The sequence below is a fragment of the Hypanus sabinus genome, chromosome 19, assembly GCF_030144855.1.
Source record: "Hypanus sabinus isolate sHypSab1 chromosome 19, sHypSab1.hap1, whole genome shotgun sequence".
NCBI classification, from domain to species: Eukaryota; Metazoa; Chordata; class Chondrichthyes; order Myliobatiformes; family Dasyatidae; genus Hypanus; species Hypanus sabinus.
Window position 1 is genome coordinate 46101520 of NC_082724.1, and position 13963 is coordinate 46115482.

A 13963-nucleotide genomic window follows, 5' to 3' on the forward strand; every position below is an offset into this window, starting at 1 on the left:
TTTGGGCGAGGCGGGGACATCACACAGCATCCACACCAGCTGATTATCCAGTTTGGCGGGGCCGAAGGCTGCTCCCCCTAGACAAGAACGAGCTGAGCGAGCCTGAGGCAACCCATGGAGTTACAAGTCTCTAGAACAGAAAAGATAAGGGGAGATCATGGAGCAGTTTATACAGTGAATAAAGAGTAATTGTTTGCATTGTCAGGAAGAGCATTAACCAGATGACAATCACCATAAGACATAGCAGAATTGGGCCATTCAGCCTATCGAGTCTGCTCTGCCATTCCATCATGGCTGATCTCGGATCCCATTCAACCCCGTACATCTGCCTTCTCTCCATATTGTGAATGCACTGATCGATCAGGGAACTATAAACTTCTGCCTTATGTATACCCACGGACTCAGCCTCTGCCACACTCTGTGGCAGAGCATTCCACCGATTCACTATCCAGCTAAAAAATCCCTGCTTACCTCTGTTCTGAAAGGTCACCCCTCGATTTTGAGGCTGTGCCCTCTGATACTAGATAACCCCACCATAGGAAATATTCTCTCCACATGCACCCTATCTAGACCTTTTGACATTCCATAGGTTTCAATGAGATCCCCCTGCATTCTTCTGAATTCCACTGAGTACTGGCCCAAAGCTGCCAAACGCTCCTCATTTGTTAACGCCTTCATTCCCAGAATCATCCTCATGAACCTCCTCTAGACACTTTTTGACAATGGGGGAAGAGTAGTGTGTAAATGGATATTTCTTTCAAAGAACCTCCACAAGTACAATAGATAAATGAAACTTTGTAAGTTTGTGATATTCTGCTATGGTTATTTCCATAACTATGAAGAGAGCTATGGCCATATGCAACTATATCCAGCATATATATTCCATGAAAATTAGCAGAGGAAGGGTCTTAGCCAAAACATAGACTATATTTTCTTCTCCATAGATCCTGCCTAGAGATACCTGCTGAGCTCCTCCAGCATTTTGTGTTTATTGCTCTGGATTTCCAGCATCCACAGAATCGCTGTGTTTATAAATGACATAATCTGAACAAATTAAGCAGGATTGGCAAGGAGATGAATAAACACCTTTTGCTGGCATTGGCTCATAGCCAAAGGCATCTTTTCTCTGTGGTGCCACCTCTGATATTCCCAAAGGAATATCACTACCCTTACCACTTCTCATTTAAAAGGCATTCAGTCTCCACATGTACACTAATGCCACTCATCTTTAGTACTCTGCTATCTCCCTTGATTGTGTCCAAATTGTTACATTATTCATCTATATTCAGTACACAATGATCAGAAATCAGAGACAAACTCATTCCTAGCGGGGAGGTTTGCTAGGGCTACAGGGCAGACTTTAAACTAGTAAGATGGGGGGGGGGGAGGGCGGGAATCAATTTGAGGAAACTATGGGAGTGGAGGTTAGTTCACCAGTAGAGCAAGTAAATAGACAGTGTGTGAGGGAGGAAAGGCAGGTGATGGAGAAGGGATGCGCTCAGCCTGAAGATGTAGGGGAGAAGAAAGAAAATGATAATAAATTTGAATGCATTGTTAGGGATGAAAAGAGAGGAGGAGGTGGAGAGTATCTTAAATGTATCTATTTTAATGCTAGGAGCATTGTAAGAAAGGTGGATGAGCTTAAAGCGTGGATTGATACCTGGAATTATGATGTTGTAGCTATTAGTGAAACATGGTTGCAGGAAGGGTGTGTTTGGCAACTAAATATTCCTGGATTTAGTTGCTTCAGGTGTGATAGAGTAGGAGGGGCCAGAGGAGGAGGTGTTGCATTGCTTGTCCAAGAAAATCTTATGGCGGTGCTTTGGAAGGATAGATTAGAGAGCTCCTCCAGGGAGGCTATTTGGGTGGAATTGAGGAATGGGAAAGGTGTAGTAACACTGATAGGAGTGTATTACAGGCCACCTAATAGGGAGCGTGAGTTGGAAGAGCAAATGTGTAAGGAGATAGCAGATATTTGTAGTAAACACAAGGTGGTGATTGTGGGAGATTTTAATTTTCCACACGTAGACTGGGAAGCTCATTCTGTAAAAGGGCTGGATGGTTTAGAGTTTGTGAAATGTGTGCAGGATAGTTTTTTGCAACAATACATAGAAGTACCGACTAGAGATGGGGCAGTGTTGGATCTCCTGTTAGGGAATGCAATAGGTCAGCTGACAGATGTATGTGTTGGGGAGCACTTCGGGTCCAGTGATCACAATAGCATTAGCTTCAATATAATTATGGAGAAGGACAGGACAGGACCTAGAGTTGAGATTTTTGATTGGAGAAAGGCTAACTTTGAGGAAATGCGAAGGGATTTAGAGAGAGTGGATTGGGTCAAGTTGTTTTATGGGAAGCATGTAATAGAGAAATGGAGGTCACTTAAGGGTGAAATTATGAGGGTACAGAATCTTTATGTTCCTGTTAGGTTGAAAGGAAAGGTTAAAGGTTTGAAAGCACCATGATTTTCAAGGGATATTAGAAATTTGTTTCGGAAAAAGAGGGATGTCTAGAATAGATATAGGCAGCATGGAGTAAAGGAATTGCTCGAGGAATATAAAGAACGTAAAAGGAATCTTAAAGAGATTAGAAAAGCTAAAAGAAGATACGAGTTTGGTTTGGCAAATAAGGTGAAAATAAATCCGAAAGGTTTCTACAGTTATATTAAAAGCAAGAGGATAGTGAGGGATAAAAGTGGCCCCTTAGAGAATCAGAGTGGTCAGCTATGTGTTGAGCCGAGGGAGATGGGAGAGATTTTGAACGATCTCTTCGCTATTCACTAAGGAGAAAGATATTGAATTGTGTAAGGTGTGGGAAACAAGTAAGGAAGTTATGGAACCTATGACAATTAAAGAGGTGGAAGTACTGGCGCTTTTAAGAAATTTAAAAGTGGATAAATCTCCGGGTCCTGACAGGATATTCCCCAGGACCTTGAGGGAAGTTTGTGTAGAAATAGCAGGAGCTCTGACGGAGATCTTTAATATGTCATTAGAAACGGGGATTGTGCCGGAGGATTGGCGTATTGCTCATGTGGTTCCATTGTTTAAAAAGGGTTCTAGAAGGAAGCCTAGCAATTATAGACCTGTCAGTTTGACATCAGTGGTGGGTAAATTAATGGAAAGTATTCTTAGAGATAGTATTAATAATTATCTGGATAGACAGGATCTGATTAGGAGTAGCCAACATGGATTTGTGCGTGGAAGGTCATGTTTGACAAAGCTTATTGAATTTTTTGAAGAAGTTACGAAGAATGTTGATGAGGGTAAGGCAGTGGATGTAGTCTATATGGACTTCAGCAAAGCCTTTGACAAAGTTCCACATGGAAGGTTAGTTAAGAAGGTTCAGTCGTTAGGTATTAATGCTGGAGTAATAAAATGGATTCAACAGTGGCTAGATGGGAGATGCCAGAGAGTAGTGGTGGATAATTGTTTATCGGGATGGAGGCCGGTGACTAGCGGGGTGCCTCAGGGATCTGTTTTGGGCCCAATGTTGTTTGTAATATACATAAATGATCTGGATGATGGGGTGGTAAATTGGATTAGTAAGTATGCCGATGATACTAAGGTAGGAGGTGTTGTGGATAATGAGGTGGGTTTTCAAAGCTTGCAGGGAGATTTATGCCGGTTAGAAGAATGGGCTGAACGTTGGCAGATGGAGTTTAATGCTGAGAAGTGTGAGGTTCTACATTTTGACAGGAATAATCCAAATAGAACATACAGGGTAAATGGTAGGGCATTGAGGAATGCAGAGGAACAGAGAGATCTAGGAATAACAGTGCATAGTTCCCTGAAAGTGGAGTCTCATGTAGATAGGGTGGTGAAGAAGGCTTTCGGAACGCTGGCCTTTATAAATCAAAGCATTGAGTACAGAAGTTGGGATGTAATGTTAAAATTGTACAAGGCATTGGTAAGGCCAAATTTAGAATATTGTGTGCAGTTCTGGTCACCGAATTATAGGAAAGATATCAATAAATTAGAGAGAGTGCAGAGACGATTTACTAGGATGTTACCTGGGTTTCAGGACTTAAGTTACAGAGAAAGGTTGAACAAGTTAGGTCTCTATTCATTGGAGCATAGAAGGTTGAGGGGGGATTTGATCGAGGTATTTAAAATTTTGAGAGGGATAGATAGAGTTGACGTGAATAGGCTGTTTCCATTGAGAGTAGGGGAGATTCAAACAAGAGGACATGATTTGAGAGTTAGGGGGCAGAAGTTTAAGGGAAACACGAGGAGGTATTTCTTTACTCAGAGAGTGATAGCTGTGTGGAATGAGCTTCCTGTAGAAGTAGTAGAGGCCAGTTCAGTTGTGTCATTTAAGGTAAAATTGGATAGGTATATGGACAGGAAAGGAGTGGAGGATTATGGGCTGAGTGCGGGTAGGTGGGACTAGGTGAGATTAAGAGTTCGGCACGGACTAGGAGGGCCGAGATGGCCCGTTTCCGTGCTGTGATTGTTATATGGTTGTTATATGGTAAGGTCAGTGATGTTGTGGGGGTGGAACTGGTCTCTCTGACGGTGATGTCTGAAAAGAAGATGCTGTCCAAGTTGCATGCCATCTTGGACAACGTCTCCCATCCACTCCATAATGTACTGGTTAGGCACAGGAGTACATTCAGCCAGAGACTCATTCCACTGAGATGTAACACTGAGCATCATAGGAAGTCATTCCTGCCTGTGGCCATCAAACTTTACAACTCCTCCTTCGGAGTGTCAGACACCCTGAGCCAATAGGCTGGTCCTGGACTTATTTCCACTTGGAATAATTAACTTATTATTATTTAATTATTTATGGTTTTATATTGCTATATTTCTACACTATTCTTGGTTGGTGCAACTATAACGAAACCCAATTTCCCTCGGGATCAATGAAGTCTGTCTGTAATGATTTTCTTTGTCGCTAGTATCAGAGGATCAAAGAGATGAATTGGTACAGGGGTGTGGAAGGACATAACAATAAAGGGAAAACTATGGAAGGATTTCAAAATAAGGATGAAAATTGTAGCATTGTTTATCTAGTCCAGTCCTTAAGTATTTTGATGATGGGTAAATAGCATAGCACTCTTGCCTTAATTAGTCAAGGCACTGAGTTCAAAAGTCATTAAGAACTGTGCACAATTTTGGTCTCCATATTGTGTGAGGAATATGAAGGCACTGGAGAGGATTCAGAGAAGGGTGACCAGACTCATTTCAGATCTGCAGAGTATGAGCTACGAAGAAAGATTGAAAGAGTTAAATCTTTTTTTAGCCTAAATAGACATAGAAGGAGAGGAGACGTGATAGAAGTGTACAAAATCATTAAGGATATAAGTTAAATGGTTGCCAGCTGTTACATCAAACTTTATCCAACATGAAGGACATGAGGCCATAGTGGAGAGTGGTTAAGGGGAAATTTCAGACTAACATCAGGAAGCATTTCTTTACACAGCGAGTTGCCGACACATGAACAAACTATCCAGTTGTGTTGTTGAGAGCAGTACCTTAGAGACTTTTAAATCTAAACTTGATAGTTATTTCGACACACTATGTGAATAAAAATTAAGGAAGCTTTGTTGGGTTGAATGGCCTGTTCGTGTCAAAAGCTTTCTATTGTTCTAAAATCATATTGCAGCTTTATAAAACTCTAGTTAAGCCACGTGGAGTATTGCATACAGTTCTGGACACCCCACTATAGAAAGGGTTTCAAGGTTTGGGAGAAAGTGCAGGTAAGATATACCAGGATGCTGCCTGGATTAGACAGCATGTGGTTAGACAAACTTGGTTTGTTTTCTCTGGAGTGGAGGAGGCTGAGGGAAGATTTGTTTGAGGTTTATAAGATAATGAGAGGCATAGAGTAGACACTCAGTACTTTTTCCCAGGGCTGGAATGCACATAGCAGGTTGCATTCATTTAAGTTGAGGGGGTAATTTCAAAGGAGGTGTGAGGGGCAGTCTTTTTGTGCACAGACAGTGGCAGGTGCTTTGAATGCACTTTCTGGGGAGGTAGTAGAGGCAGATACATTAGACTTTTAAGAGACATTTAGATAGCACACGAATGTCAGGAAAATGGAAGGATATGGACAGGTGAGCAGAAGGGATTAGTTTAGTTGGCCATTTGATTACTAATTTAATTGGAATGGCATAACATTGTGGACGGAATGGCCTGTTCCTGTGTTGTACTGTTCTATGTTCCAATTGTAAAAGGCATGATATTTTTGTATATGCTCACCAACATGGATCAATGCAAGATGAGAGGATTCACACAGTCATTTTCTCCTACTTTCCTGAATGATCTTTTCATAGCCTCTGGTCAAGTATTTTATTGGACCTATAGCATCCCTTTCTTACCATGGTGATAGTACTGACAGCATCACTGTTATTTCAATTACTACATTCCTCCAGTGGAATGGTCTCTCATGCCCTGTAGTTGTTAACTATCCCTATTGCCTGTATTTAACTGAGACAACTGGTATACACAATAATTCATCCCCCACCATCAATATTTTCTCACTATATATTTTACGCACATGCCCTCCATCATGTCCTTGCCATAATTCTGCTACCTGTTTGCAATGGACACCATCCTGAGGGTTACTCTCAAGATATCCTTGTTGTCAAGGAGACGGTCCTAGAGCTCAACCAGCATTTGGGGTGGTGGGCAGAGGAAAAGGGATTTGTGATTTGGAACCTAGTGCAAAAAAAATTTGCTTCAAATTCTAGCATTTTTCGGTCCCTCGTATCTCCAAATGCATTAACACAAAGACTGCTATGGACTTGAAATTTCCTGTGACAGTGGTTTTCTTTATGAGATCCTATGCAATTGAATCTGCTAGTTTTTCTCAGTAAACCTGGCTTAACCTCTCTCTTACTGTAAGATGACTTTATCATATAATATGCAAGTTACTATGGTGTTATTTTCCTCATTCCATGATGAAATAAAATATCATTCTGAATGACATTATATTTAACTTTAGCATGATAGATCTAAAACTTCCTATTGGTAAACAAAAACCATCCTATTGGTAGGTCTTTACTTGCTTATTCTTTGAATTAGATGGTTGAAAGTTATTTTTCTATTTGTCAACCTGCTTCCCACTTAATTTGTTTCGTCTGTCACCTCAATTAAGAGTTAAGATTGTTTAATGTCATTTCCAGTAGGAAGTGTAAAGGAGAACAAAATAATTTTTACTCTGGATCTTAACATGATAAACTAAAGAATACAATAATGTGTGTGTATATAGATAGATAGATAGATAGATAGATAGATAGATACATACATACATAAGATAGCTTATATACATTGATTGTACATAAGGTGACCCTAACAGGAAATGATAAAGTAGTGGTGAGGGAGGTATTAATCAGCCTTACTGCTTGAGGAAAACAACTGTTATTGAATCTGGTGGTCCTGGCGTGAATGCTATGTAGTCTCCTCCCTGATGGGGATTTAAGCTTGCTCTCTTCAGCTGACATAATTTTGCCTTGACATTGCTTATTAGATGATATTTAATTAAAAGGAACATTTGCAGAGATCACATACCTCATTCATTACTTTTTTAAATACTTGCAAGAATCATGTCAATAGCCTCATCATTTTCAAGTTTGTACATGAGAGAAATCCGCCTTGCGTTGTAATAACCTGTTTAAAGTCATTGTACTCATTCTACTTGGGGAATGACTGAATCGTCTCATTTTAATTATATTGATATGCATATGCATCTGTATTACAAAATTAATGAATGTGGTATTTAAAGTTTATTAAAATATCTGTTTTGCTCTCTTTAGGATTTTCTGGTTGTACCATAATGGAAAATGTAAGACAAAGCTCGTCAGTGTCTGTCTATGCAATGTGAAGAGGAAAATGCATCCAAGAGCAACATCATAACTTGCTGAGACTTTAAACAAAGGTTGGCTGTGCCTTAAGTATTTTGCAGGTTTGCTGAAGAAGCATTTTAGGGAATCTGATGTCTTTGGTACTCAGGATAATTTTACACTTGGGCACAAGAAGAAAACTTGGAAGCCAACATTTGTCCAAGTTGAAATCTGCTTGTTTGGTGGGATTTTGAAAGTGAACCCTCTAGGCCATTGAGAACTTCCAGCTACTAGCTATCACTTGAGAATTTTCAATGATGGTTTGGAGTTGCCTTCTGCCTAATGACAAATATTTGGAATTATTTTACATCCAAACGATGTTTGCAGAATTTGGGATTCCTTGTGCCTGGGTTTGCTCAATGCCTTCTTTTCTTGGACCCTGAAGGGAAAGACTGGAGCATGCACAGAGTCCAGTTTCTCTCACTCAAGCTTTTGATCTTCATAGGTTTTACTGTATTCATAGACTAGAATTCCTTGAGGTGAACTTACTACCTTTCTTAGGGCTGGGAGCAAAAGCTCCATTTTCCCCAAACATTCCACTATTTTTTGTTCACTTTCCAGCTAATTCTATGAGATGGGCAGGTGCAGCGCTGTGCAGTATTCTGTGAACGCCCGAGGCATTCTAGAGGAGAATGCCAGTACTCAGCCCCTTACCCAGGACCTAGCACTGTTCGATGGTTGTGAAACATACGCACTGGTCACAAGAACTGAAAGTGTTAAAACTGGTGACATCTGGATTGACATTGTGGACAGACATGTCATGCAGTTATCACAAGCTATTTCATCACTTTATTGTGGGTGTACTCCACATAATTTTTTTCCCATTAATGTGCTTGCCTGTGCTTTTATGTATGCTATTTTGAAATCGCCTTAATTGTTTCCAATTTTCTATTGTATACCTCAAAAGAATTTTTTTTTTCTCTTCTGTACGCAACCTGCATTTTTTCCTCATCGCTACACAGTACTGGATTTGTATTGGGTAGAAAAGAAGAGATGGGACTATGAGAAGCAATAGGTCAGTGGTAGGCTGACAAGAGCACAAGTGTGAAGGAGGAAGCATGCCTCTGCCCTGCATTTATGGTAATGTGCAATTCATTTGGGCTTCCATTCATCAGAATATGATGAAGGAAAACAATTACCAATTCAGATTTTCTATGCAATGATGAGAAAACTGTGTTAATATTTAATACTGAATTTAATGTTATATATGGCATAAATTAAAAATATGATATTGATATTGAGAAGCAATGTTTGTTACTGTAACTCATTGATTGGCATAACCTGTCAAGTGGGGTGTTGTTGAACAATTGACAGGATCAGTTGCCAAAGGCATAGCCACATTAAAGCAGTGGGTTAGTAGTGTGCATGTCTTTGTCTGCAGAGCATGACTTGCTGATTCAGTGCTTGCCTTCCATTTGGTATTGCAGTTGTTAGAGTTGCCCATATTAAATTTATTGTATGCACTTGCAAGCCACAACCAAGGAAATTCTGTTCTAGGAGAGACCAAACTGGACACCCATGGGATTTCCCAGTCCTAGAGCACAATAGTTCTGGTTAAAATAGAACACCTGATTCCTAATCTGTCAGTTTGTCGAGCTTATTGTTACTGGAATGACAATTCCCAATTCAGAAGTACGTATGCATCTTTCCATTGTACTATTCTAAAGGCACATGTTAAACATAGATAGTTTGATCAGAATGTGCTACAGTAGGATTTGATATGCCCTCAGGACCATAGGTTAGAGAATATTGATTATTTTCTTTCCATTGAGCTTTTGAGGGTCAAACATGCTGTGGCTTTATGTTCAAAATTTTGACTCCATATCTTAAGGATTTTATTTTGTTTCATAAGCCCTTACAATAACTTTACTTTATCTTCCTCTTTATAATATTATCCTTGTTACCATGATAATCAATCTTGAAAGAAGTAGGATTATAAATGTTATTTATTTATTTATTTGTTTATTTAGAGATACAGCACAGAACAGGCCTTTCATGTCCAACAACCCACGCCACCCAGCAACCCACCTAATCAATACATTAGCCTAATCAGAGGTCAATTTGCAATGATCAGTTAAAATACTAACCGGTACGTCTTTGAACTGTGGGAGGAAGCTGGAACACCCAGAGGAAATCCACACTGTTAAGGGGAGAACTTACGAACTCCTAACAGATGGCACCGGCACCCGAATCTGAACTCTGACACCTCGAGCTGCAATAGCATCACAAAAACCGCTATGCTAATGCTTCCAAACCACCCAATACCAACAAAAAGTACCATAGCAGCTGGAATTTCCATTTTCAAATATAGTTTTCTTTTATCCTCTAAGGTTCAGACGTCTCTGCCACCAGCTACTTCATAATCAGAATCAGGTTTAGAATATGTCATGAAATGTGTTGTTTTACGGCAGCAGTACATTGCAACACATAATAAAAAAAATTTACAATAAGAAATATATTTTTAAAAAATAAATTAATTAAGTAGTGCAAAAAGAGAGCAAAAAAATGGAGGTAGTGTACATGGGTTCATTGTCCATTCAGAAATCTGATGGTGGAGGGGAAGAAACTTCATCACATTTGGTATATGCCTTAGACGATTGGACAATTATACCACATCACTCGCTGACACTTAACGCAAGTATTTTGATCCGGGTTGGGATGTTATTCATGTTGACCCAATTGACTCCATGGGTTAACAATTCATCTTTGGAACCATTGTTATCCATATTTTTCAGAGACTCTTGGAGGTGCCATTCTTTCTAGGCTGGCTCATTTCACTCCTTCCTTCCTCATGTAAAATTTTAAATCCTAGTACAACAGTATCAACTGTCTCCATATTGTGTCATTAACATGTATATTTGTTCGTATGTGCAAATGTATGTATCTGCATGAATAATCAACTCTAGAAAAATAACTGAAGTCAACCTACATTATTACTCTTGTCTAACCATATATTCAGTGAGAGTCTGAGGATAAAAGTGTAATTGGGTGGCATTATTGTTGTGAGAGACGCCATAGCATTCCTGTATCAGACAGATACTTTCTTCATTTATTTGGCAACATATACACAGATTTCAAACAAAAGAAAATGCCATGATTCTGTAAAAATTATCAAATCTTTCTTCAGAGTATCCAGCATTAAAAAATGTACATAAAATTATTATATGAAAGAAGTGTATATTTTGAAAGCTATAAAAGATTTACTACTGAGGAAATAATGCTTTTAGATTTTAGGTGATTTCCGGGGTTGTGCAATCAAAGATTACTTCCACTCAGTGTGATATTTGTGAATGAAGAAAGCAGATGATGTGTGTAAAAGTTTGCCTCTAGCCATCAGAGTTAGTGTTATCCTGCATCCCACCACTAACATCTATAATTACCTCACGGATAAGGAAGTGTGAATTTCATTCTACCTTTCTGAAGATACTAGAGGGCTGATTTTTTTTTCATGCCACTGCATCAAAAAGAAATATTTAAAATTAAATTTCAGAGACTATATTATACTTCAGAAATTCTTGGTGTATCTAAGGCAGAGTTTGAAAGTTCTTGATTGATAAGGGGAGGGTCAAAGGTTACAAGGAGAAGGTAGGAGAAGGGGGTTGAGAGAGCTAATAAATCAGCCGTGTCGGAATGGCTGGATTCTGCTCCTGTGTCTTATGGTCCTACATATTTAAACTTCTTGAGATAGGCATGATAAGCAAGGGTGCTACTACGATGAATGCCTTGCAAACATTCAGTAGAAATGGACATTATAGTCTAACAGTTTATGCCAAACTGAACCCATCTCCTAGAAATGGACTGTTCCTCATGTCTTTACCTATGTAGAGCTCATTCACAATAAAACTTGCATCGTACATGGAGGAGCGCCACCTCAAGTAACTAGGGATGGGCATTGTCCATGACACCCATGTGCTCTACATGTAAGCGCACCTGATGCTACCATAAGCAAACATAAGGGAACTATGCGAATAACAAAATAGCTATTAAGTGGTCCAAGCCAGTGCAACGGCTATGTAATTTACTCAGCAGATCCCTTGAAATTTACACTAATAATCATCAGTCATATGGAACATTCCACTCCTGAAAAATTGAACTACAAAGCAAGAAATTTGAAAGCAAAATTACAATGTATCTTGTTCAGACATGTACCTAAAATGATACTTCCAAATATGCAGTGGAGATGTAAACTGACTGGGCGAACTGGCAAGAGATTCTTAATAAGAATTTTATCAAGTCTTTGAACATTCATTGGGATCTTAAACATAACTTTGAGCTTCGTTATGGGACAAAAATTGAATTCCTAAACATACGTGTTTAATATGGAAAATTAAGACTGGGCAAGTTAAGGGAGATGTATTGTTGAAAAAAATGTCCTTTTCAGGCATAAGTCAAACACAGGCCACACTACACTATTCACAGTTGTCACCAATATATTATTATAAACCTCAATCTCTGTGCAGCCGCTTGTTTATCAGAAAAGTTATTATCTCATAGCTCATCTGTTGTCTTCATTTGTGGGTATACTATATTCTTGAGTGGAAGCATTACACTGGATTCTCAATGAAAGTGAATTTTTAGAGGAGACTAGGAATGAATGGTATTTGGAACCTATTGGACTCACTAACTAGATTTAAGAGACAGCCCCACGCAACAAATCCTATTATTTTGGGAGCATCTAGAACTCTGGATTATAAAATTTGCCGATCCCAGGGTGTTAAAAAGGGTACCACAATAGGGCCAGGCATCGTGAGATAAGCAGAGAATCATTTTGCTAAATTCTCATATCTACTCATTGGAAATTTTAAGAGTTTAGATCACATCTTTCTCTACTGTGCTCTTAATCCAAGAATCTGATAAACCTATTCGCAGTTTAGGTCTATCAAAAGATTAGTTGGAGTGTGAAATGCAGCACCTGCCCAGAGAGTTATACTCTAACAAGGGGTCAATATTTGTAGACAAAGCAAGAAATAATTCCTGTTTGCGGTATAACAATTAAAAAAAGCCTATTTTGAAATTTTATACACATTAGAATTGCTTTCCTCAAACTTAAAATCAGTATTGATGAAAGAATTCCTGAAGAACTCTTAGTTCACTAATTCTCCATTCTGTTCTTCTCTGGTGCTTTACATTTCGATCTTTCACCTTTAAATGATAACATGTAAGTTCTCTCACAGCTCCAGTGCCTGTACCCATGAGGGCTCCGAGTATACTCCGACAGGTGGGAAAGATAGACTATTGCTCATTGCTCCCAAAGGAGGATGATCTAGTTCCCCAGCCCCACCTTACTCTTTTTACATGTCCAATCTCGCTTTTGGCCCTTTTCTCCCAATAAGACGAACTTTCAGTTGGTGCAGCCTATACTTTATTCAAGATTAAATGTTTTACTGCAGCTGATTGGCTGCCGAAAATGATTTTTTTTGTTTCCCTTATGTAAATAATTGTACAGTGTAAATCTCATTCAGATTATTTAAACAGCCACTCGGTATGGATCTCACATACCAGCAATCCTGCCAATTCATGCTTGTTTATATAAAAAAAAATAAAAAGCTAAAAAACACCGTGTTCGTGGCTGATTCGTATAGACCGTTGAAATATTGTACTCAGTTGTTATTTGTGTAGAGTTTTTACATGTTGTGTATGAAAATGAGGTGACTTCCTAAAGTAAACCTGACTTCCATGTATTTGGAAAGAGTGTAAAACTCACTGTTATAAGTGCAATGAATAATTCCTGTTTGAACATTGTAAATGTATGTATGCTGCACTGTATACTGTGATGGTTGTAGTATTGAATATATGATATTGTATAATGTGATTGTGTAAAATGTGTCCAACCAAATCATTTCCATGGGAAACCAATAAAAACCTTGAAGTAACAATGTCATTTAAGAGCTGATCTTACCACAACAGAGACTAATGAAAGATATGCAGTAGATTATATAAGTATGTCAAAAAGGAGATCCTGTGGATGTAGTGCAATTGAATTTTCTGAAGACATCTGATAATGTATCTCTTAAAAAGCTTGTGTAAAACATAAGAACTCAAGGACTAGGGGGAGGTGGATTAGCTTGGATTAACGATAGGTTATCAGATAGAATATAGAGTCTGACTATACAGGAA

The 13963-nt window shown here is 38.9% G+C and overlaps 1 protein-coding gene across 1 annotated transcript in view; it reads left to right on the forward strand.

Annotated features, from left to right (window-relative positions):
* LOC132378174 (protein bassoon-like) overlaps positions 1-13704 on the forward strand; it is a 487211-nt gene extending 473507 nt beyond the window's left edge. The window contains exon 16 of the mRNA XM_059944909.1: positions 7760-13704. The gene's annotated coding sequence lies outside the window, so the exon portion shown is untranslated. The remainder of the gene's footprint in view (positions 1-7759) is intronic.
* Positions 13705-13963: the final 259 nt, after the last annotated feature.